The following is a 27159-nucleotide window of genomic DNA, read 5'->3' as shown; positions in this document are numbered from 1 at the left end:
TGTAACATTCGGTTCTCTCCTGTTAGTACAATATGTAATGAGATGATTGTGGCTGCCCGGACAGTGCATTAGTGCTTGTTGTGCTGTAATACTACCATGGCATCTGGTTTATTGTAATACTAACCGTACAAGCACACACACACACACACACACACACACACACACACCATAGTTTCTCAGTTTTATACCTACTTAACACCAATAGCATTGTGTTACTCTATTCTTTAATTACTTACTTAATAATTCTCAACTTTAACTTGTAATTTAATTACATTAAAAATTTCTAATTCACATTTAACTTATTATACTTTTACTTACCATTATGCTAAGAAACAGTGTCTACTGTGTAAACTCAAACACTAGACAGTGTGGCTGCATATGTCATTAACTTTTTATTCTTACTTTGGATTTTCTGGTGAAGTGGAGCTTGTAATAATGAGACGCAGTAGCTTTGACAAACTAAAAATGTGAAATTGTATCATTTCAAACTTTCTCTTTCATCTACTTCTGAGTAGGATCATTTCTACCCTTACTCCCTAATTCCATCCCCAAAAGCTAATCATGCAATAGCAAAAGACAGAAACAACATTAACATGACTTCTGCCATCAAGTTAAGGGAATACAAAGATGTATAAGCAATTTGGCATTAGAACAGGGATAGCCATATTAAAAGGAGCAAAACTGGGGACCTATGAAAAGTGAAATAACCAAAATTTAGAGTTACTGGATTTTGTACTAATCACCAGCATCATTAAACCAAAAATAATGGTCACAGAAGCCACGCCTCCCTAGTTCCTTAGTGTTTCATTTATAACCAGAACAAATATATATAAATATGTGTGCTATTAACCACAAGAATTCATTCACAATCAGGAGCCCAAGCTAAAAATATAAATGGATTACCATATATTATTACTATAATGAATAGGATTGGATACACAATGCTGAAAGGAAGATCCCAGATTACAACATGGACGGACTGGGAGTTCATTGTCTGCAAAGGACATTATTAAACTACATTATCTTTTGTTTTTTTAGAAAATGCTCATTGCTAAATTAATTATCAACTTGGAAAGAGCTAACTGCAAGATTTAAGCATCAAGATTTAGCTAAAGTCATGAAACTGTGACGAAGACAATCATCTACCTATTTCCCTATGGATGAAAATGCAGGTTTCTGATATCATGGCCTTTGAGTAAAAAAGGACTGATATACGGTTTTATCCATCATCTACCATATATCTGTTTTCTTTCACTCTTTTTTTCATTCCGTGATTCCTCTCATGCTTTCTTCCATCTGCTTCTACCTGTCCTTGTTCTTATCCTCATTTCCTCATCCTCTTTTGTCTGCTTTTTCAAGGTATTATACAAGTTTGGTGGCGAAAGATGTGTCTCAATTTGCAGATAGCAGTATCAAGCAGTTCTAATTTAAGGATTATGGTGATTGGAGAGTAATATTATTACAGGAGAAAAGTAAAAGGTAAAAGTAAAGCACAAATGAGAAGACTGAAAGAGTAGAAGACAAAAAGAGTAAAAGAAAAGAGGACATCAGGCACATGGAGAAAAGAAGCTGATCAGCATGCAATCACTGATGAGAGAGGTAAAGGTAAACGCAAAATATCAAGAAATGGTTCGTAGAAAGAAAGGGGAGAGACATGCTTGCCACTTGGTAGTCATTACAGAGAAGCTTTCTCCATTCAGGAGCTCGGTGTGCAGCTGTCGCTTCAGGGAACTGATCACATACACCCTGAGTCACAGAGACAAACACACACATATATACAAACACACACACATGATTTCTATTACACACATGCACACATGCCTTGGGCTGTGCTTTGAACTGATCCTTGCCACTAGAGAGAGACACTCAGAGAGCTGGCTGATAATAATATTATCCTATGGCCTTCATATGGTAATATGGTTTTATTGCTATGAAGAAATATGAATATTATGGCTTTCACAGGCAGCTTAGGGAATTACATGGCTGTCATGGTTCTCAGCTTCAATAGAATGTTTAGATTCTCTATTTATCTAAGGTCTCTGGGTGGGAAATCTATTAAGTTTTGCTCTGATATCTGCTGGCATGTTGTATATACCTACAAGTATGGATAAAGACAAAGTGCAAGACATGCCTCTCCACCAAGTAAAGGTCACAGTTTAGCACACAGACTAACACACTTCTAGACAAAAAAAACGAATGAGGCTGTGTCATGATACAGCTGAATAAACTCAGATACAGGATCATTTATCCCAACATATTTGCTGATAAAGAGCAAATAAACCTGGTTTGTGCAATAAAATAATTATACTTTTAAACTATGTGTAAATTTGCCTCTTTTTTTCCTCAAGTCCCATTTTGGTGGTCTAATTATCCGAATAAGGGCTTGCATTTATAAAATTGCATTAATTCAGGTATAGCCTCTTGCCTTACATCATATTTTAAATGTATGGGGTGTTCCATAGTATCTGTTTTATTACTTTTGCATTAGGAAACAATTTATGTAGGAGAACTTGGAGAATATAAAGTGAATGTACTTTTTCATGGCAATTTTGAGAGTAAAGAACATGCTCTTATTTAAAGTGTCACACACATACAGCAGGGACTTGAGCCTATTAAACATCTTGTATATGTCACCAGTCTGTCGTACAGTAGGGCTACCACCAAGTCATCCTTTACTATTTATTTATTTTATGTTATTTATGTTTTTATAATTACACCTGTTTAACTTCTGGTAAGCGTGTCCCTTCTCAATCAATGAGTTTTTCCTAGCTAGCTTGCTAAAGGAGTAATCAGTAACAGAAACTCTATCTGTTAACATGAGTGCTTGTTTACTTGTCAATACTAGCTCTGTTTTCCACAATGTCCACTGATCCCAGAGCAGTAAAAGCAGTGCCAGGTGCAGCTTGTATTGCATGCTAGTCTCCCATTGGTTTCTAATTAAACACAGGTTTATCCACAATGCACACACACAGTAGAAGCTAATGGCTTCTGAGCCTTATAAGCTCAAACTTTTTTCAACAGGCTATGGACATGCCCATCAAACTGACAGATACTACTGATTTCAGTGGAATCGTAGTCAAGCAGAGTCAAGCCTGCTTCTGAAGACAAAAGTCAATTATGGCCAGTAATTTCAAGGATGGATGCAAACAGCATATTATGGTGTTTGAGATGTAAGAAGAAAGATCACTGAGAAAAGCGAAACCTGTTTTGTAATAGGTAAAAATAGCCAAAAGTATGGATATCACATGGTTTAAGGACACATTCATTAAAGTGTGTCATAAAAGTAATTAGGCAGATAAGAAGTAAGTTGTCTGACTCTATGTCTCGTACAACCAGCAAGTCAAAAGAAAGAACTGAATCTGCATACTTTGTCCCTATAGGCTTTGATGTTAAACAATGACTTAATAAAAATTAATCATCATAGGACTACTGCATTCACACAAAATTGCTGACTCTTTTATAGTGTATAAACATTTCTTATTCAGTGTATAAAATCTAAATTAGCTGACCGTGCAAAACTAAAAAAAATAATGTAGAGCAATTTGTTATACAAAAAGGTAAATGGCCTTGCAAGAGCGTTATCTTCCTAACGAAAATAAACGAAACATTAAAAAAAATATACAAGAAATATGCAGATGTGATGTGTTTAAAGTGTTCCTATATTTTTTTTTAAATGCTGTCTATTTGAACAATATATAGAATGGATAATCATAGGTCTATAATTACTTGTTTATAGCTTTTCCTGTATAGCTTGTCATGTTCGTCTTGATAACTTCTGGTTTGTCCCAAGTGATCCAAAGGACAAAACCATTCCATAAAATCTACAGTAATTGTGCTTTGGTAACAAACCCAGACAGTTTAAAAAAATCTCCTGGCTTGGTTTCTGACAAAAAAAAACAAGACATCCTCAAATAAAGGAAAACATAACAGTAACTATACCAATATTATGTTAAAAAAAAAAAAACCCAAAAACCCAAACTCAGACATACATAGATCTCTCTCAGGGACTTCAAAAGTATCCTTTTAAAAGACAACTCTCTGTCCTTTGTGAATTTCAACTGACAAACAGGAATCTGATGGATGCAACTGAATGACTACTGACCTGTGCTCAGAGTATGTTTTTAATCATTGCTACTAAAAACAAAACTAATAAATAAACACTGAGGTTATGCTTCTGTTAAGCACAAACACCCTAGTAAAAGACAGTATATAATGTAAAAATATAATGGAATTTTAGATAAAGGCAGACATGTGGCAGCTAATCATCTGCAAATGTTTTACAATGATAACTTATTTATCTTTCATCCATCCATCTATAGTCCTTCTATCCTGTATCAGGGCCAGCAAGGGCAGTATCCCTGCTTGGCATAGCTGTCTGCCTGCCTAAAGCAGTGTGCCTAATATGTCTGCAATACAGGCAGAGAAAAATGGAGTAAAAAAAACACTGCTCTTATCACACACACACACACACACACACACACACACAATTACTTTACTTTCACATGTGAATTTGTGCACTCAAGGGCACATGCCTTGTTTTCCCATTCACTATGCATAAGAAAACCAAGGCTTGCAGCATGTCTCACTTACTGCTGAACTTGGAAGTATGAGGAAAAAAACCCATATAACAGCTGAAGTTTATTAAGCAAACCTAACAAAAATGGATGTATATGTGTGTGTGAGCGTGTTCTAATGATATCAATTAGAGCTTAATGTAATATCCTATACTTACCCAATTTCCCAGAGGATCATTAAAGTTTTATTAAAGTTAATTGGCAATAACTGTTTATGTATGTTTCAGGTGTAATTAAAGCAAAACAACAGTGTCACAGCTCCCAAATGAGCCGCTTTTGCAACCTCAGTTAGCACACTTTAAAACTCTACAGTACAACAAATACCAGTTAAAGCTGTAGCTAAAGCCATGCCTACCTCTATCTGGTGTTCTGTGTTTTAAGACTCAACATGAAGATAAACTGAGGTGGCAGGTAGATGGACAGAAAAGCAAGACAGAACAGCAAGCTGGATCCACAGACCTGTTGAAAAGAATAGAAAAAAAAAGACAATATTAGAGTTCAAATGTTTATAGTGATATCCCCAAAGTTGACATTAGTGACAATTTAAAGCCTTTATGAAACATCTAGTTCATAGAATTGTAGCTGAGTAAGTTACTGAGAAGTATGAATGAATAATTGCTAATTATAATCTGCAATTACTACGTGATTACACTTTAGGATGCCAGTGGGGCAAATTGACAAACACAATGGCGATTGGCCATCAGTTGTTGGTTTCACTGGGGTAATTGTTGGCATCAGTTTTGTTGTTCTATTTTGGCTAATTTAGTAGCCGCATACACTGACACTGAACTGTGTCTGAGCTAAAGGGCTATTCAGGAGCCAGTAAGGGGATGTGCTGCACGCAAACCTTTGTGAACATCAGCAATCACAACACATCCCCAAATCCAGAGTAAAACTTAGCATGAAAATGTTTGCATGAATATGTTTTCCACATATTATAGTAATCCATCAAATAGTTTTTCACAAGCTTTATATGTGAGATTTTAAACACTGATACATCAAAAACATATCTGAAATTTGCAATGTATGCATGAGTGAATCAACAGCGCCTTTTTTTTATCTCAGTGTTTAGAGTCTCTGCTGCTGTCTTTAAAGAGATCATCTCTTCTCTGTCTCCTACTTTTGTGTCTTCTCTGCTTCACACCATGTGTCTAACTGAGAAACGGGTGCTATTCTCCATTTAATTTACCTGCATTTAGAATGTTATACACTATATATGATTTTTTTTTAAGCTCATAGTGATGTCACAATAGCTCAGTAATGTCTATTAGAAATAAGCAGGACAAAAAAGAAATCCAGTAAAGGGATGGGATAGATGTCAGCAGTGTTTCTGTTTGTTCTGTAGTCCAGTGATTCTAAATGTTGTATAAAGCACCTTTAAGAAATGTCATATCAATACTACAAATGTCATTCTCAAGTAGCAGTGCAAGAAACGGCTGTGGATGATCCAAGTCAGTAGGGTTAAACCTTAATGGATCATGAATGGGAATCTATTAAATACTTGCATGTATTTAATTGATACTACTGTATAGACTAACACACTCTATGAACTGGAGAGCTAAAAAGTAGAAAACTAGTTTCCTTTTCAGGAAGCTCTACTATATTTTACTTGAATATCAGTATTTTCTTCATGCTATAGAGGGAGGCAGTTCAAATATTTTCTAAAGCTTCCTGTGACAGTAGTTAAAGACAATCCATTTGCCATTATAGAAAATATTGATTACCTTTTGCATGTGTCGGTTTTTAGTACAAATGAGAAAAACCATGGTGGGAAGCTTAACTGTCTAAACCTACCACCATCTAATGTGGGTATGTGAAATATAAAACCTCCCACGGCTTTACTTTGACTACTCTGTAAATCTATTATATACTTTAACAAGCATCTTCAGTCACACTGTGTCTCAGCCATTATAAGTTAAATATACAGTAAATTCTTTCATGTCATAAGAGGGAGGACTTCTTTCATTGCTACCCTATATTTTTTTCCACTTATCTCAAAGTTAATCTATACCAAAAGCTTTCTAAACCACAACATCAAGTTACCAATTACATCCATGACGAACACAAGCCTAGAAGTCAGGGCGTGATGTGAATGTTCAATGCTTTAACTAAAAATACTTTTGGTATAATAAAATGTGGGCAGCGATGCAGAAATTATGTCACTTTTTAACAATTCGTCCAACATTGATCAAAGTGTTATCAAATTGAAAATGACAGTGCATACTTCTGTGTTTTGGTAGAGTACACAAACACACAGACGCACACATCAAACAGGACGGAGACACTTTGGCAGTCAGTTCCCAAGCCAGCTGAGCTAACAAGCTGCAGGTTATTAGAAAATCATTACTCACATCACAGGCCCAAAGGCGTCTCATCACTAAGACATGGAACAGCAATGTGACACAACGGTGGGACAACTGATCATTTTGTAGACACTCAACCTGACTTTCTGCAGATGGAAGAATGCAGACCAAAAAGCTAAAATACCATACTAAGCTTTTTCTTGATTTGAAACATCATGTCAAAGAGCAACGACAGCATCGTTTTTTCTGTACGCACAACATGACTAACACGTCAGTGTTGCAGTTTACCTGACAGCACACAAGCACACACAACAAAGGCTGTTTGACAATTAAAGTATTAATTATGTAATTTCATGAACACCCCCCCCACACACACACACATTCTTGTTTACCTCACTTAGTGAGGACATCTAATTGACATAATTCTTTCCCTGGCTGCTTACCCAAAACCTAATCATAACCTAATTGAAACCCTGATATTAAAACCACATTCTGAGCCTCAAAAATGGCTTCAAATTCGTGAGGACCTTGTGTGTCCTCACAAGTGACTGTTGGTCCCCACAAGTATAGTAGAATGCCAATTTCTGGTCCTCACAAAGCCGTCTAAACAGGAATACACACACACAAACACCTTTTGGATTGCCTCCTTTTATTTATGTGGCCTTTTAAGCTAAACATGTTTTGTTTTTCTTTGCTTTCTTTAAAAAAAACTGTATTCTACTATCAAAACAATCAAAACAATAATACACAAGGGGATACTTTGCATTATGATAGCCCTTACATCTGGTGCTACTTGCTTAAATGAGGTAGAGAAAACTATAGCAAGCTTCAGCTGAGTAGCTTTTCAAAAACACTGTAGTTCATTTGAAAGTAGACAATTTTAATAGGCAAAAAAGGAAAAAAAAAAATCCTACCAGAAAATGCGTTAACTCTGGTGAGTCTTAGGGGAGGTAAAAATAATCCGCAATCTTAAAGTAATAATTTCCCAGCATGTATTTATAATTAGTAATGTGGAATTACTTAATTCATCTTATCAATTTAATTATTAGTAGAATCCATTGAATTACAGAATTCTGCTATTCAGTTGTTTAATTTTCTCCTTTTTTTGATGAGGTGTAGCTCTTCCTTCCTTGCACGCAGTACTGTGCAAACTCACTGCAGTTTCTTGACATCAACAACTAATGAAGGGCTCGGGAATTCTGGAATCCAGATTTCCCAGAATCTTGTCAAATAATCACTCATCCCTTAATTTTCCCATAATGTAGTGGTTGCTTTTCAAATAAACAGGAACGTGTTGGCTGGATCTATTGTGTTTCATTTCATACCGTCATTTAGATTCTCTGACCTTTCAAAGGGCGGTGTTTATTTTGCTCATCATAACTCAACAGCATGTGCAATTGTGCTCATGTATAAATGCCTAGCGTAAATAAAGAATGATGAAACAAATACATAGAAAATGGAGGAGAACAGAAAACAATAAATGAAGGTCATAACACTAACTGAATGAATAAATTCAACCTGATCCTATAACACTGTATAATATGTTCCTTCCCGAGTTGTCTTAGATTTAGGGTAATTACTGTTATTAATTACTATAATTATGAGTATAATATTATAAGGTTAAAAAATATCCAACTTTGAAATAGATAGTACAGGAAATAAATGATGATGCCTACCAACAACAAGATCTATTATTTGAAATGTAAAAGACCCACATGAGTCACGTGTTTCACTATAAGTCAGTGTTAACATGGATACATTACATTTTAAATTACATTCTAAAAAGCTTGACGCATTTTCCACATCGCATTTGGAAATATACTCCTCCCTTTGTTTATTAGAAATTGTTTATTATCCATATACACAATTACATGTAAAACAAGGCAGATTTTAAGATAAACCTATTTCAGACTTACCATTAATAATTTTTCGGTCTCACGCTTTGCACCTGCCTTATTGTTTTATCTGAATCACTGCTCGGCTGTTTTGTAGGATCTTGAGAGCCATTGATATTCTGCTTAGTTTTCCCACTATATTTAGCATCTGCACTCTGCACTAGATACATTAGATGGTGGTAAAATGACCTGTCAGTGAGTTGGAGTGCATATATATGCGTGCGGTTTTGGGTGTGTAGGATCATGACTGAGACAGGGAAGAAGCAAGGTGTGTGTATAAAGTAGAACGTATAAAAATGAGCATCTTTGGTGTTCATGTGTTTGTGCCTGGATATGTGATGGCTACCACACAGGTAGTTTGGAACAGCTCTCCATCAAAAGGGTCAGATCTTAATACTCTTACTCTAATAGGAAATGGAAACCATTTTAACAGAGACACGCATAGCTCTAACTACCTACATCCGGTTTCCATACCTCTGATGACCCAACTCATCTGAGCAGCCCTGTTAATTAAGTTTAGCCACCAGCCACACCCATTAACAGCAGCTCTCCCTGATTGATCCTTGCACTTGGTAAAATGCCAATTTTGCATAAAATTATGTTATTGGCCAGGATAATAGACCTCGGGGATCTGTTAATTCTATGGCCTAGAGCAGGGGTGGGCAATCTCAATCCATGAGGGCTGGTGTCCCTGCAGGTTTTAGATCTCACCTTGGGTCAACACACCTGAATCACATGATTAGTTTGTTACCAGGCCTCTGGAGAACTTCAGGACATATTGGTCATGTCCAAATTCATGGGCTGCATCCTCCTGAGGCCGCATTTGTAGACCGATTACGTCACAGCGACGCGCCGAAGGCTGTCCAAATTCATAGACTCCTCCGAATGCAGCCGAAAAATGTGTCCTCCTTTTCCCAAAATTTGAAGGATGGGTCGGGTGTGTCCTTCGTGCCCTACCATATCCCAGAATTCATAGCGCGGCCCAGCCAAACTCCAGTTTCCAACAATGGCGGCCGCTACTAAGTTTTAAAATTACTCTTACTAATCTTTCTGGGTCACAAAATAAACTTTTAACATATTTTCAGGCGAGAAAGTAGCTGTGTAAACATCAAATATCTGCTCGGTTTATCAAGATATTGCATATTTGCAAAAGTGCTTCGACGTTTTCGGAGCATCTGCTACCCACCAGCTCGATAGGAAGCCGGGAGCTCGAGGGTCACTGAAGCCGCCGAGAACGGCACAACTCCCGGCACATCATTTTCAGATCACCGCGGAGTTTCGCTACTCAGGTTAAACGTAATATATAAGTCACTTAGACAACCTAAAAATGTTATTGTTGGGCTTTTTTCAGTGTTTTATTTGTTTGTGAGTAAATCGGTTTGGCTGAGATTAAAGTTATTAGATTAGATTAGATAAAATAAAACTTTATTAATCCCCCGGGTGGGTTCCTCTGGGATCTTCACACAGCTGAATAAACGTCAAACAGAAAACTGATTAAACAGAAGTGTGAGACAGTCGAGAATTTACGCCAGTGTCCTGTTATATTTTAGATAGCAAGGAGCAGACGGCCGAATTTATTAAACTCCACCGAGACAGCGGTGACGCTAATCAGAAGGCTAGACCGTCCAATTTCCCCAGCCGTTTACTTCCGGCCTACCCGACCTTCTGAGGACCCGGCCCACGTAGACCGCGAAGGCTGGGTCCGCAGGAGGATGCAGCCCATGAATTTGGACACGACCATTGAGGAGCTAATTTAGCCATTTAAATGAGCTGTGTTGGTTCGAGGACCTGCAGGGACACCGGCCCTCATGGACTGAGATTGCCCATCCCTGGCCTAGAGCAACCTATTAGAATCATTAAAACAATAATACTCACGTACAAGCTTTAAGCTTTACTGTTTACTGTTAAAGACTAAAAAAAGGGAATATCTGAATTAAATACAGTTTGGATATTTTAGTAAGTGATTTTGGCAGGTGCAAAGTAAACTGGTCAATTATATAATATAATGAATCACAGAGTCCAATTGCATAAAATCACTTATTTATTTTTAACCTCTAAATTTGAGCCAGTTGATACTACCAGTATACGTCTTTAAAGTTCACAAAAAGATATAACAACTTATACTCAAGTTTCAATATTTACTCTGTATATTTTATTTACTCAAAAAGAGAATGTTGGCTTCCTCAAAGTTCAGAGTCTAACACGGCAAACTGAGCAGAGTGGAAACAGTAGGAATAGTTAGCTAAATAGTTAGCTAAATCTCAGATTACAGGTAATGGTTAATCCTGTTATATTTCTTTTGCCACTTTTTCTGTGAAGGTGAGCTGGTGGGTATCAAACCTTTTAACAGGTCCTATCAACTAATAATATAGCTTTTGAATATAACTTGAATATTGAATTTCAATAATTTTTTATGACTCACAGATGAATTGGGTGAATTAGCTGAGATGGTGTTAGTATTAGTAGTTGAAACTGGTCTGACTGGTATGCATCTAAAGTAGCTTAATTATGGACCTGCACGGAATTCATTAATAAATTAATCTGTCTTTTTGAAAGGTTTCCAAGACCAAAAAATTCACTCAAACATATTCAGTATTCAGTACAGGGGAGGTGAGCATTACTCAACTTAAAATAGGACCCTAACAGACCTTGAAACTATAATAAAAGACATTTCGTTCTTTCTATCAATGGAGTGTCCTGCTTTCATCTCATTTTCTTTACTCTACTCTCTTAACATTTCTCGTGAAACACATCCATCTCTTCTTAACCCCTCATTGTGTAAATGCACTCTTCTTTCTCTCATCCATTTCAGCCTGTTTTTAAACCACCACTTCCACTCCCCCACTGCTTTCCTCCCTTCTTCAGATGTGGTATAATTATCTGGTCATCATTATCAGAATCATTCTGTTTCCTCATTATAAACCCATCTGCTCTGCTTTCCAGTCCAACCAACACAACATAAACACGCTGCCATACAGATACTGATTCACAGGCATACTCTTATCTGTTTTTCTGTCTCTCTCCCTCTCGCACTCTCTGTCCCATTACAGTCTCATCTGCTAAGCCACTTTAGTGACTGCACATCAGAGTAACTGGTCCGAGGTAATTATGTTGAGATAGAGGTAAAGATGTTGGACTAATTTACTGAGATCCATCGAGGAATGAAAAACTGTTGAGTAACCTCTCTCTCTGGTCATGATGAAACTGAGCCAAAAACACTTCCTCTTCTTCCTCCAATCCCAATCATTTGTCTATAATGCGCTTACAGGGATGTAAGTTATAACTTTTATTTAAACATATTTTGAAATTAATGGAACAATATGTGTTATTTTAAATCTTTAAATAATAAATTACAACTGGGATAAATAAACCCTGGGATCATCTGTCAGTCCCCCAAAACACAACTGCTTTGCCTTGGCTGGTGGGATAAAGTATTATCAAGACTAGCTATCACAGTACAGAGGAAAGAAAGTGCCTGGGTCTTTGGGGTTCAATTTTATATTGTTAGGGGGAATACATGGTACTAATCTACTTGTCAAGGTGGGTAGGGCTGTAAATAAGAAAATGTATTATTGACCGCAGTTCTAATGGAGGATAATGATAAAATAGCAAGAAAGGAAGGATAAAGGTATAAAATTGCAGACAGTTCTTCTACTGAATGACAAACACCAAACAGAATGCAGAAGAGATGAAGAGAAGCTGCTACCATGGCTCCCTTGGTTTACTAATCATGAACTGCATTTAATCAACAAAATTACAAATGCTCTTTTTGCACAGCTACAAGCATTTCACCCCCATGTCATACTGTGTACGGTTGTGTGTGTGTGACAAACAAAATTTGAATTTGAATTTGAATTTATCTTGAGAAATCACTGTCAATATTCAAAATGCCCTCATTACACCTACTTTAAAGTTTATCAAGTCTAAATTTGATTGAAAATAATAATCTCAAGCGTGAGATCGTTTAAGTTTTGATAAGGTAAGCTTAAAGTAAGCATGTACAGACAGCATCACTTGAGTTTAAGCGCCAAATTCTAAAATCTAATTTATTTATCCTGCAATGCAGTCCTTAACACACCATGCAACTTCTGTTGCAAAATCAGGTAAGGTTGTGGTAAGCTAAAACTACAAAATGCATGTCATACACTGGGGACGAATGACAGTCATGAAATAGACTGGTGGAGCAGAAAAATATGGTGTAACTCATGGTGAAACTCATCTAAGACACTGGAAATTAATGCCTGTAAAATTGTAATATGTAAAACTAAATATGTCAATACTTTGTTTTCATTTTGTTGATCATGGCTCATTGCTCATGAAAAATCTAAATCCAGTACCTCAAATTATTGGTAAGATAAACCAAAAAATATTTACAGAAATATAAATTTCTAACAAATGTCCAACTTCACTGTAACTAAACATACGTTGAGGATTCTTCACTTTATTGTACCAATGTAGAATGACATGGAGGTGATCAACCGTATAGGTGCTGTTTGTGGCTCTCTGTGAACGATGCTGAGAGTAATGAATTTCAGATAGACAACGCTTAGATATACAAAAAAGTGTTTGTATGAATGAGACATGTTTTATAAAGTTCTTTGAATGTAGCAAGTAGAAACCTATGTTGTAGGGCCTTCAGCTTGTCTGTATTCTTGGTGTTGGTAATAGCTTTGGCACTGTGGGGAGGTGCTAAATACTACTGAAAAAAAAGAAATCTCCATAAATCTCATCATCACATGGAAACATGAAGCTCTGGTAGGTCGTTGTGTTGACTCTGGATTTATTGGAACATGCTTCCCTCAACCCCACCGGTCATGGCAGATGGCTGTCCCTCCTGAGCTTGATTGTGCTGGAGGTTTCTTCCTATTAAAAGGGTTTTTTTCCCCTTTCTACTATCTCCAAGTGCTTTCTCAGAGGGGGTCATATGATTGTTGGGGATTTTTCTGTGTTATTGCAGGGACTTGACCTTACAATACAAAGTGCCCTGAGGGGATGGTTGTTGAGATTTCTCACTACACAAATAAAATTGAATTAAATTGAACTAAATTGCTTCTTTCCTGAATAGGCTGCATCATCTCTATTGCTTGTGTACCTTTTCTACCACACTTTTCTCTTCCAGTAAACTTAGTAACTTATTACACATTGATACAACACTCTGTGAATAGGGCTGCCACGAGTAGTCCACTAGTCACGATTACGTCGACTATCAAAATCGTCGACGACTGATTTAATAGTCGACGCGTCGTTTGAAGCTTTGTAAGACCACAAAAGACGCAGGAATAAGTAGTAGGATTTAAGAGTGTAATAACGGACTGAAACAGAAGATGGCAGCACTGCATGTACAAGGATGCCAGCTGCCATTAAACCCCGAAGAAGTAGCTCTGTCCCATAACGCAGCCCAGCTCAGTTTCCAACAATGGCGGCAGCTAGTTAGTTTTAATATTACTCTTATTATTCTTTCTGGGTCACAAAATAAACGTTTAACATATTTTCAGGCGAGAATGTAGCTGTGTAAACCTCAAATATCTGCTCAGTTTATCAAGACACCACATATTTTCAAAAGCGCTCCGACGTTTTCGGAGACGTCTGCTACCCACCAGCTCGATAGCTAGCCGGGGGCAAGGCTCACTAGAGCCCGTGAGAACACCGGACTCCCGGCAAATCGTTTTCAAACCCACTGCCGTCTTTCGCTACTCAGGTTAAACATGATATATAAGTCATTTAGATAACTTAAAAATGTTATTGTTTGGCTTTTTTAATATTTTATTTGTTCCTGAGTAAATCGGTTTGGCTGAGATTAAAGTTATAGTTTTTACACAGCTGAATAAACGTCAAGCAGACAACTGATTATCAGAAGTGTGAGATGCTCGAGAATATACTCCGGTGTCCCGTTATATTTTAGATAGCAAGGAGTTTATTAAACTTCACCGAAACAATCTGCAAATTTCATTAAAATTTAACAAACTATCATCTTGTCTTTATTTTTAGTTAGCACATACCTTAAACACTTAAAGCTGTAAGCTAATGATAGTTAAATAAGAGCAGATGCTGCTGGTGCAATAAGCTGTCCAATGGATATGATTAGTCGACTAATCGCAAAAATAATCGGTGACTAGTCGACTATCAAAATAATCTTTTGTGGCAGCCCTATCTGTGAAATGGCAATCCTTTCACTGACCATCTGTTGCTGCTCCTTTTGGAGAGTGTTGGGGATTGCCATCTGGAAAACTATAAAATCAGCAACCATCTCCAATGCCAGCCCATTGTGGTTATAAGTACTAAACTAGACCGACAGGCGAAATTATATATTCTAGTAAGGTGAAATGCTGAATTTCTTATTTTTTTATAATCATGTGGCTGAAACTTATATGAGATAATGACTAAAATAAGCGCATATTTCAGATACCATATATTGAATAATTAATATACAAAATTTTAAGTTTTTAAATACAATAATAAAAAGTAATAATAACATAAATTTCAAATTTTTGAAATGCAGTATAAAAGTTGCCTCTGATAATTAATTCAACAAAAAAACGAATCTTTGTGATTGCCAGGTGTTTCTGTACACATCTTAACTGCAACACTGGATTTGCGCTAAAATAAAAAAATCTGATTGGTTCCTTATCTCTTTGTAATAAACCAAACATAGTGGCAGTATTAGAAATACATTTCTCTGGCCATTTTCTATTGTCTTGTATAAACTGCTAATGATGGCCTATATATGCATAAAAACATATCATCAAACAAGACGTCCTCATTCTTTCAGACACACACACACACAGACAAGCACACTGTGCCCCAGCTGTGCAGGGGATTAGAGATTAGAAGGGAGGAAGGGATGGATCTATCTAAACACAGCAGCCTATAATATAACCACAAAGATACATCTCCAAACATTTATCTTACAAAATAGTAAGGCCTGTTTCTTTACTACCACAATTCTCCAAAATCCTACAAAACCTGTTTAATAAACGATTAGACAAATTCTTAGATAAATATAAATTACTCTCTGACAGTCAATATGGATTCAGATCAAAAAGATCAACATCTCTGGCATTAATCGAATCAATTGAGGAGATTACGAATGCTATAGATCAGAAACAGTATGCAGCTGGAGTATTTCTGGATCTCAATTAATAAACTGGAACGGTACGGGATCAGGGGGGTTGTACTGCAATGGGTGAAAAATTATTTAAGTGACAGGAAACAATTTGTGAAGCTGGGTGTCCATTCCTCATCATGCTTGGACATTGCTTGTGGTGTTCCACAAGGCTCTGTACTGGGTCCAAAATTATTTATTATTTATATAAATGATATTTGTAAGGCATCTGATATATTAAAATTAGTATTATTTGCAGATGACACAAATATTTTTTGTTCTGGGGGGAATCTAAAGGAGCTGCTGGATACAATTACTTCAGAAATGTGCAAAATTAAAAAATGGTTTAACAGGAACAAACTATCGCTAAATCTAAGTAAAACTAAAATTATCTTATTTGGGAATTCCCTTAGAAATGCACAAGTGCAGATTCATGTAGATGGTGTGGAAATTGAAAGAGTACTTGAACATAAGTTTCTTGGTGTGATTATAGATGATAAATTAAACTGGAAGTCTCATATAAATCATATACATAACAAAATTTCAAGAAGTGTCTCAATCTTGAGTAAAGTAAAACACATTCTGGACCACAAATCACTCCACATTCTCTATTGTTCCCTGATTGCACCGTATTTGAATTACTGTGCAGAGGTGTGGGGCAATACTTACAAATGTTCGCTATCATCAATCTTTATATTACAAAAAAGGGCCATAAGGATAATCCATAAAACTGGTTACAGAGATCATACAAATCCACTATTCTTAAAATCAAAAATTCTAAAATTCACAGATCTGGTTCATTTTCTCACAGCACAAATTATATATAAAGCAATAAATAACCTGCTTCCTGACAATATTCTAAAAATGTTTTCTAAAAGGGAACAGGGATAAAATTTGAGGGGGAAATTACATTTAAAACATCCTCATATCCGTACAACATTAAAAAGTTTTTGCATCTCTGTGTGTGGAGTGAAGCTGTGGAACAGACTAAGTAAAGATATGAAGCAATGTCCAAGCATGGCGCAGTTTAAAAAGCAGTTTAAGGATATGGTTTTTACAGGGTACAGGGAAAAGGTAGAGATTTGATAGGGTGTTCTTGTCTAATATTTTCATGTGTGTGCGCGTGCACGGGTATGTTGGTATGGGTATATATATATATATATATATATTTGTAGGTTGTGTATCCTTGAGGTGTTAATGGGGTTATTGAAAATGTGTATATGTGCGTATGTGTGTATATACGTATGTATGGAAAGATAGAAACATATATGTATATATATATTTAAAAAAAAAATTACACATAACATATAATGTAATTGCAAGGAGGTATTTCTGTAGTCTATTGATACTAGATAGTGGAAAAGGGGTGGGATTAAATAAGCTTATGCTTCTTCCTGCTCCTTTTTGAACATGAACGTTATTTGGAGTTGTGGTTGCTCGTTTTCCTTTTGTTTTGCTTTGTTCATTTGTCTCTTTTAATTCTATTTTGTTGTACTTTTTCAACATGTTCAAAATAAAGATTCAATCAATCAATCAATAGTAAGCGATAAGTTGACAAATTTGTGTCTGCCTTACAGTGTAAAACATACAATAAACCTTCTACATTTTGGAAAACATTTGTGTAATTCTCAGTGTATGAGTATGAGCATGATAATGTCACTTTGGCTTTGCTGTTACAGCATCTCCAAACAGTTCTTTAAAGATGTTGCATTTTTAATTCCATTTTCTTTGTGTGATGTTGTTTAAATAGAGTAAAAGCACCAGATTAGGCATCAATGTTGTTTGATGCATCAATTTCCACTATTCCTCAATATAAGAAAATAAGTATTCTTTAACCCTCTGAGGTCTAAGTCGTCATATGTGCTAATGCTAACCCTAATCCTAATCCACTTTGGGAGAGCAGCACCAACCACTGCTAGCAAATGGTGTGTTCCAATATCAAACTTAAAACAATGAATCCCAAATATATTTTGAGACAATCTAAAACATAACACTAAATTCTACACATTTTTGCTTTTTAATGAACTATTTAACAACAAAATCATTAGCATATCATACTATCTGAAACACTTCTGTGTTATTTACAGTAAAATGTGTCCACGACATAGATAACAGAAGCATGGTTATTTTGTGGCTTTAATCTGTTTCCATGGTTGAGGACTAGAACTACTGACCATCCATCACTGTCAATAAGGATTAAAAACTGGTATATAGTTTCAAGTCCGCACTTTCGACACATCTTGTTGCTAGATCATATCTGAATTAAATGCACTGGTGCACTGTTGACTCCAGAGTAGTGTGCCACCACTCATTTCTTTCTATTTTGCTTCCAAGAAGCCAGACTTTCTGGTGATTTCTAAAGTGATAATGAGCAATAGTTCCCCAGGCTTTCTGAAGTTTTTCCTTGTACATGCCAATGCCAAAGACAACGATGCCGCAGTTAAACATTAAATACAAAGTGATTCCCAAAGAGCTATTATCCAAAAGCATATCTCAGCATCCTGTGCAGTACATCCTTAAAAGATTTGAGGAGAACAAAAGAAGAAGTAGCAAGCCTAAAAATTCTCTACAGTACATAAACAGTATCTGAAAGTCATCTTCTTGAGAAATAGGAAAAAAGTCCAGCCAAAACCTGGCACAGGACCTGAGAAGCACTTGAACTTTCAGTTCATCTATCTACTGTTCATCAAAACCTCATCAGAAATGGTCAGTGGAAACATGGATGTCAAGAAGACATTCGTAAGGAAGGCAAACAGGCAGAAAAGGCTGAGGTATGCCAAATAATACAAGAGGTGGATTGAAAATTGTTGTCAATAGGTCTTAAGAAGTGATAAATTCATATTAAAGGAAATTCTTTGGTTCAGTTCATGGCCATTGCATGGGTTTCACCTGGGTGGGTGATGATGAATCAGAATCTACTACATCAGCCTTGACTCTTCTTTTCTCCAACTTTATGGAAATGCAATACAAAATCACAGCTGAACCTTTTGCCTCAGTGCATAGAGCCATTTTTATTTTATTGCATCATACATAAGTGCTTGCAAGTCCACAACACAAATGCAAGTGCAAGTTACCAAAAATAAAAAGTCCACATTTTGAAGTACACCTATATACACCTAGTCACGAGTATGATCTTGCACCAGTGTATGATCTTGGCCGCCTGATCTGAAACAATTTCTTCACACTCCCTTTCTTTTTCTCCAAGCCACTTACAGAACCACTATTTCTCTCCATTTGGCTTGTTCACATCACCAGGTTTGCCCCATGTGTGTGTATGTGTATGTTCCATCAGAGTGAGTTGATAGGTTGTGATAGGTCTCAGTGAGAAAGCCAGACTACAGCAGTTAACACTGACCCGTCCATTGCTTTCTTTCAGCCTCCTACACAACTTGCCTCCTTCATACTATACCTCTCTATAACTCTTTTTCTTTCTTTCAGTATCATGTCTCATGCTACTGTCTTTCCCAAATATCCGACTACCCTTCCTCTATTACACTTTTCACCCAAAGCTGTCTCCTAACGTTGTTATCAATTCAGGTAAACTGCATTCCAAAACAAGAATGGTGCGGAAGGTGAGACATATTGCATAAAACATGTACAGATTCCCATTCTTGGAATTAGCTTTGCATTATTTTTTTTCTGTATTTTTATTTCCTTTTTAAATGTATAGTTGTTGTTGTTTTTTATTTATATTACAGCACATGTTAACATTTTGTCTCTAAAGGGAATAGCAGTTGTAAATATATGCAGGTAATTTATTTTCCTTCAGCCAGTTTTGACTAGGAAACCTTAGTCCAACATACCTTAGTACAGTAGTTCCCAAACTTCTTTTGCTAGGCCCCCCTTTGTTTTACAAGAAAAATGTTCGCCCCCCCCCCCACTCCCGCGCGTGCACGCGCACACGCACAAACACATCCTCCAACCATACACACCCTTATTTTGCTCCATTGCGGTTTATTTCACACCTCAAACATTTAGTAAACAATTAAGCAAATACAAGTAATCTGCAATAAATTACAGGTAGTAATAAAATAAAATACTAACTCTGTTATGCTACATCCACACCTAAACGAGTATTTTTGACAACGCAGCTGTTTCGTCCACACGTAAACGGCGTTTCAAATCACCGAAAACGGAGATTTTTAAAACTCCTTTTTTGCGTTTACCTGTGGATGAGGAATACAGAGTTCCTCACACAACGTCAAAGGTATGTGCCTTTTTCCACGTCACGCTGTGCGCCACAATTATTGTTTACCTGAGATGAATTGCAGAATGGCAGATAGACACAAAATACTGTTAATCTGACTATCTTCGGTTTTTACAGGCTTACATACACATGCAGTTACTGTCCCTCTATTTAGAAAGGCAGAGGCATGTAGTTGTTTGTTTTTTCCTGTGTAATAATGTTCAACATTGCTATCAATTCATTTTCAAAAACTGCCTCTCTTTGCAAAATGGGTTGAAAAACATAAACAACTGAGAGATACTGTTAGTCCGTGATTTGAACCGGGAACAAATCGTGGCAGGATCAGCCTGATATTATTTGTATCCCACTGTAACTTTACTGTATAAAGAGCTAACATCTCCAAAATGTCAGGAGTAGTTAGTCATTACAACAAGTGTTTGAACTAAAAATCAAGAATGTGGGATACTGTTTGTCCATGATTTGAACCATCCAGCGAAAACCAATTGTGCTGAGGAGACCTACCTCAGCGCTTGTGCAGGTGAAACCAAAGGGAAGATGTGCTTCACCATATTTTCTAGTCTTTGGCTTAGAATGAAGTTGGTTTGGAAACATATTCAGCGATGCTTCATCTCCTGCTTTGTGGCCGCCCAGTGCTAGCAGTGTCCAAGCGTTTTGTTTTTTTCCCTTTACTGCGCCCCCCTGCAATGGCTCTGCGCCCCCCCCCCCCTCCCCCTTAGGGGGCGGGCCCCACACTTAGGGAAGGTCTGCCTTAGTATACGGGGGAAGATGACAAAAATGAAGAAACTATTTACTTGTCTTAGTTGTAGACAAGGGCAAGAATGTTAAACTGAATAATTATTCCACTTCCATCAAATGCATCAAATCTCTCGAAGAAACTCCAACTGTGTTAATAAAAGGCTAGGAGCAAAACCCCTCCAGACTGAGCATCACTCTGCATCTGAAATATCAAGCACGGATAAACAGGCTTGTGGCATTATATATACGAGATAGAGGAAATGTTTGTGTGTTTGCCATCCATTTTTTTTCAGTTATTTTTTTATTATTATGTTTTTGTTTTTATTGATTATTTGTTAGGTCAGCTATGCACCACACAATTATATGATACAGCACAACATTTAGAGCCTAAGACATGTTGCAATGTATACTTCAAGAATACTTATTAAATAAATAAAATATATTAGAATAACAAATACACAATATTTAGTACACAACACAGAAAAAAACTACACAAACAGCTACACAGTGAAGTGCTATCTGACTACTCTGACCTACTTTGCTGTTTGAAAGATTTTGGTTTTAGGTTTTGGAAATGTTATCCTTAATGGAGTCTTGTGTTGAAATGAGGTAGTTACTTTCAAGAGGTTAAAAAGTCAAGTAATGGATTATTGACTAATAACAAATTACTAATACGTCATGTAATTTGGAAAAAATTGCGGATTTTAGGATTCCTTGCTAAAGAAAAGAATTTGGTTGGGTCTGGAAAAAAAATAGCATGGTTTGGGTTCAACTAGACTCTTTTACATGTGTTACATATGTTAACCACATTAGAAGTTTCTCCATCATTAGCTGGGTGACCAACTAATTTTCTGCCTCTTGAACTGTATGCTAATCAATAATATACTGTGGTCTCATTGGTAGTTGCTTCAGTCTTTTGCAACTACCAAGTTGGGAAACATTTATCTCAAGACACGCCACCTCCACATCACCAGCAACTGTTTTCTGCCAGTTATTTGCCTGAAGCTGGCAAATTGTCATGACTTTGTGTGGTCTGTGTTCATCCCACTGCTGGGAAACGCGATCATGTAGATGAAACTTTAGGGGGGAAGGGTCTTCCAAATTGGGTTTTAGAGCTAACTAGACCTAGATAGCATTGCAACTCTAGAATCTATTATTGCTCTCTCTACATTCTCACTTTATTCAATTCAATTCAGTTCAATTTTATTTATCTAGCACCAAATCACAACACTAGTCGCCTCAAGGTGCTTTCTATTCTCTCTCTATTCTAGTCCTATAACTTAAAAAAAAAGAAAAAGCTTTAGGCCCTGACAGACATTAAAATAAAGGCAATGTTTCAGGTTTAGTGTATTGTGTGAAATAGGTCTAACAAAACCTTGGTCATGAAGTCTTTAGAGTTGTCAGATTGTGATGTTATGTTCCCCTGAGGGGTCTAGGCGGTGAGGGGGAAGTAACAAAAAGTGTCCGGGTCAGAAAAAGGAGTCAAGGAGGCAAAAGGGTTAAATTAAAGAGTTTTATTAAAGTTTCTATTAATACTAACTAAAAGAGCCGCTATCACCATTTAAGAAAACAGACAAAACTCAAATGTTAGTCAATAAAGCACAAAGTCAGTCAAAAAGAGAGCAGCTCACTAGATACAAACACAGACACGCAGCTCACTAGCTGAAAACCACAAAAACACAGCTTACTAGCTGTAAACACCACAAAACACTCAGCTCACTAGCTGTAACCACACTAATGGCACTCTGACCCAGAGCTCACCTTTCCCTGGGCTTAAATCTCCTTGATTACTGACGAGAGTCAGCTGCACAAAAGGGAAAGGTGGCACCTCAGGCAGAAGAGGTAGTGGGACACGCCCACACAGGCACCTTCAGGAAGAGGCCCTGCTAGGGCCGTAACACCCCCTCCCATAAATACAAACCCATGGTTTGTCAAATTATTACGATAACCAAAACAAGTCCATAACCGTTTCATCACCAACTTGCAGGCTTTCCACCTACCAAACCCCATAGCAACGGTTAGGCATTTCCTGCAGAAGCTGCCAACCCCATCTCAGTGGGTTCACAACATTGACAGAGAGTGGCCCCAGACCCTCGAAACAGTGTCCCATGTGATAGCCAGGGCTTTGAACCATCACATGTGGAGAACCCAGCAGGCAGCTGGCAGGTTTCACTGAAACACAGACAGGTTCGTTAGCAAGGGGTGCAGGTCTGAGGGGTGGTTTTATACATGATCTTTCGCCCTGCAAGCCATTTTGAGGACCAGAGAGATGGTCAACCAGTGGCAGCTCAGGGTTAGTTGACCTCTTACACTGACTACATGACACTACTGAGCAATTATGCTCCAAGTGTAGCCTTTTACTAGGCCGGGCAACCTTGTCGGTTTGAGAACCCTGACTGACTTTTCTCAAAGCAGGCCCTTTTTGCTTTGAGTGTGCTTTCTGTTTGAGTTTCAGTCTCAAACAGTTAGCAACAAGGTGTCCAGGTTTGTGGCAGAAGAAACAAAGCTTTGTTCTGAGTCTCGAAACCACAACTTTTTCAGCCTCGTTAGCTGGCCCACTTTTACCTCGCCAAGATGTACTATGGCACAGAGGGGTATCACATTCTACAGCATTTGTTTTATGAGTTAGGGTAAACTCATCTGCCAGTATGGCAGCCTGCTGTAATGTGGAAACCCTCTGTTCACTTAAATAACAAGCAACACAGTCAGGCACTGTCTTCTTAAAGTCCACTACCAGCACAAGCTCACGTAATGACCCCAAGTCGTTAACCTGGCTTGCAGAACACCACCTATCAAAAAGCTTCGCCTTGTCCCTAGCGAAGTCAAGATAGGACTGACCCTGTGCCAACTCCAAACCTCGAAAATGCTGTCTATAGGCTTCAGGTATGAGTTCATGGGCTTGGAGGACAGCACTTTTAAGCTTTTCATAAACTAAGCAGTCCTCCATAGACAAACCAGAACAAACCTCCTGAGCCTTACCCGTCAATTTACATAGTAACATCATGCACCACATGTCTTGAGGCCATTGCAGTGCAGTCGCTATGCGTTCAAATGCAACAAGGAAGCTATGAACACTGGACTCACAGAAAACTGGAACCAGGTGGATGTTATCGCTCACAAACGAGCCTCTTGACACCTGTTCACCAACAGATGTAGGCCCAGTGCTCGTCAGCTCCAGCTGATTCAACTGGAACACCATTTCAGCCTGAAGAAAACTACCACACACCTGTGCCAATTCTCTCACAGGCTAGCCAACAATTAATGGTAACCGAACAACTTACTCTTCTTGACCAACTTACCTTTTGCTGCACACACATTAACAAATACAACGGACCCAGTTCCTAAGCACAACAAACTTTACCTACCTATCTCCTGGAGCGTGCTGGGCTCGAGGCAACTTGAAAGGCAAAGCTTCAGCGACTGGAGCCCTGAATTGCTTACCCCCAACAGGGAACTTATCCCCGCCCAGGATTACGCCAAAAATAAGAAAGGCAAAACAACAAAAGAGTGCCCGATGGAAGAACTTAAAAAGCTCAGTTGGACACTCACCTAACTTAACTGGGAAGTAGAATCCCTAAAGGTGAAAAAGCAAGATAATCAAAAACCAATTCCAACTCAAAACTCCCTTTTCATATCCCGGACGAGCCCCCACTTGTTACGTTTCCCTGAGGGGTCTAGGCGGTGAGGGGGAAGTAACAAAAAGTGTCCGGGTCAGAAAAAGGAGTCAAGGAGGCAAAAGGGTTAAATCAAAGAGTTTTATTAAAGTTTCTATGGCTGTTTCTATTTCACTGTTACGGCCCTAGCCGTAACAGTGAAATAAACACTTGTTGAGTTGTATCATTAACAGCATAAATGGAAGAAAATGTTTTGCAGCAAAACAGAAAAAAGTATATAGTACTAGCATGTCAAGTTAAACATCCAAATAAGGGAAAACTTTGTGTGTGTGTCTATGTGTGTTTGCTCCACAAAGTAGGTCAGCCGATAGCCATAGCTATAATTCATCGCCTGGGTATCTGGACCACTGTCTGTACAATATTTCATGGTTGTTATTTCAACTTGGACCACACTGAACAAATAACCAACTGGCCAATATTATCATCTGTAGCTGTGGCTGAAAATGGTAGTTAAAATGTTGCCAGGGTATTCTGCATAATTAAATTTTATATTCCAATCACTTCATTTACATACACACATCACAGGAACAATCACTCTGTGAGAATTTGGCCACAAATTTCTGAACACTGTCCAAATTTTGACACAGAGTATCACCAGTACTCCAGCTTGTCTATTACTAAACATATCTCAGTGCGATTGTCAGATTTTTCCAGGATAGCACAGATACAGAACTTCTCAGTTGCAATAAATGCAAGTTATAGGTTTCTGAGATTTCTGTTCCCTTCAAAATGTCCATGGCCTACACTTTGATCCTTGTCAGTACTTGATGATATCTCCTTCCATCTGTTTCCCCTTCCGTAACTTTTCCCCTTTCTAACTCTATTTTCCTCACTTGATCACATTGTTCTCAAATTGCCTGCCTTCCATTTTTGCTCCATTCTCTATCTATTACCTCCTCATTTGTGCATTTCACACTAATCTATCTGAAGAGATCCTATAATTACTGCCTAAACTTAAAGTTAATTTTAATATGTTTTATTCAGCCTGTTCCCTGTGCCTCAATTTCTGCACTACCATTTGTACATTTATATAGATTTTCTTTCCTCCCTTCTTCAATGTCACGGCTGTAATTTTTCCTTCCTCCCACACCTCTGTCTCACTCCCCTCTGTTTTTTCTCTCTCTCTGTCTCCGACATCTGCTCATCTCTTCCCTTCACTGTGCTGTGGTCAGTGCTAATCATTTATCTGTTTGCCCATCCCAAACCAGCACATGTGTGTATGTGTCTGTGCAGTGATAATAAGGAGGCTGGCTGATCTAAACTTGCAATATGACCTAATCAACCCACACTAATAAAAAAGCTTCCACTTACACACGCAAATACATACACACACACACACATAGACACACACTGCTGCAGTGAGCTATGGCCACTGAGACACATCATATATACTGTTGTCCATTCCTGAACACTTGACTTCACCCACACCTCATTATTGTGCAATCTAATGGGCGAATTTGGTCTTTCACTGTTTCATTCAACGTCTCTGGTTTGTTTTTCACTGTTATTTTCCTGACCTCCTCTCTTTTTTATCTTCATTTTTATCTTAGTGTGTTTGTTTCACCCCCCCCCCCCCCTTCTGTTTCAGTCCTCTGTATTTATTTCTTCTTTTTTTAATACTTTAAAGACACTGACATGTCAAAGGTTAATGCAATGGTGAGAAAATGAATGAATGACAATAGCATCTAAGAAATTAAGCAAAATGGTTTACTATGAATCAATTGATGGAACCTTTTCAGTAATGCTCAGTGATCAAATATGAATATGATTAACTCATGACAATTCCTTGTACCTCACATTAACAAGATGTATCTTATCTTTTGTTGAATGTTCTCCAGTTTCTCCTTTCTATAGCTTCCTGCCTCTATCTCTGTTTTCTCTATTTCTTCCACTGGCATACCCTTCTCCATGACCCTTTCAACTTTTAATTATTCACCGAATGCTTTCCACCATGACATGCAGATCCCTTATTTTGCCAAGCGCATTCACAGACACTTACATTCAGGGTTGTGATAAGCGCACATAATGGGCATTTATCTGCAAAATTACGGGCATTCATGCATAAGCACTTGTAGGACAGCTCTCAGGCTGCTATGTGCTGGGCAAAGCTTCTCAAAAGACTGCCATTTACTAAAAAAAAATTCTCCAATGTTTACTAAATAATCTCTGCTTTGCAAGCGAAAAATGGCTTAAGGGCAGAGGCCACTTAATATGTTTGATTAGACTCACACAGCCTCATATAAAGACAATGATTTTGTTAATGCATCCTAACTTATATGTTATTCAACAGAGGCAATCTCTTAACCCTCAAGCTATTTTTACATTATGAGTTGAGGATAATGTTATCTTGTTTCTGTTCTAGTGTTTCTCTTTTTAAGAAGAAAATATTTTGAAAGTCATTAGGGAAGAAAAGCCTTTATATACACAGAGCAGATTTTTTTTTTTAGGCATGTTTGTTTTAAAAATGAGAGCTTTTTCCCTTGGAGGGGCACGACTTGCCATCATAATAATATATATTTGCATCAAGATGCTGTGCTTTGCATTCGAGTAGCACACATATAGTGGTTAATACATACCTCTCTGACTTTTTTCCTCCAAAAGTTATAATATTTAAGAAGTTCTACTAGAAATTAAATAACAATTTTTAAAAAAATAACTGAAGAGCCACT

At 37.5% G+C, this 27159-nt stretch overlaps 1 protein-coding gene across 3 annotated transcripts in view; it reads right to left on the bottom strand.

Moving 5' to 3' along the window:
- zgc:172282 (leucine-rich repeat and fibronectin type III domain-containing protein 1-like protein) overlaps positions 1-27159 on the bottom strand; it is a 189007-nt gene that overhangs the window by 96965 nt on the left and 64883 nt on the right. For all 3 annotated transcript variants that reach the window (XM_040008619.1, XM_040008618.1, XM_040008620.1), the window contains exon 2: positions 4930-5033. The gene's annotated coding sequence lies outside the window, so the exon portion shown is untranslated. The remainder of the gene's footprint in view (positions 1-4929; positions 5034-27159) is intronic.

Source organism: Simochromis diagramma, unplaced genomic scaffold (genome assembly GCF_900408965.1).
Source record: "Simochromis diagramma unplaced genomic scaffold, fSimDia1.1 OVJJ01000344.1, whole genome shotgun sequence".
NCBI classification, from domain to species: Eukaryota; Metazoa; Chordata; class Actinopteri; order Cichliformes; family Cichlidae; genus Simochromis; species Simochromis diagramma.
The sequence above is the reverse complement of the archived record's forward strand: the minus strand, read 5'-3'. Positions and strand labels throughout refer to the sequence as shown.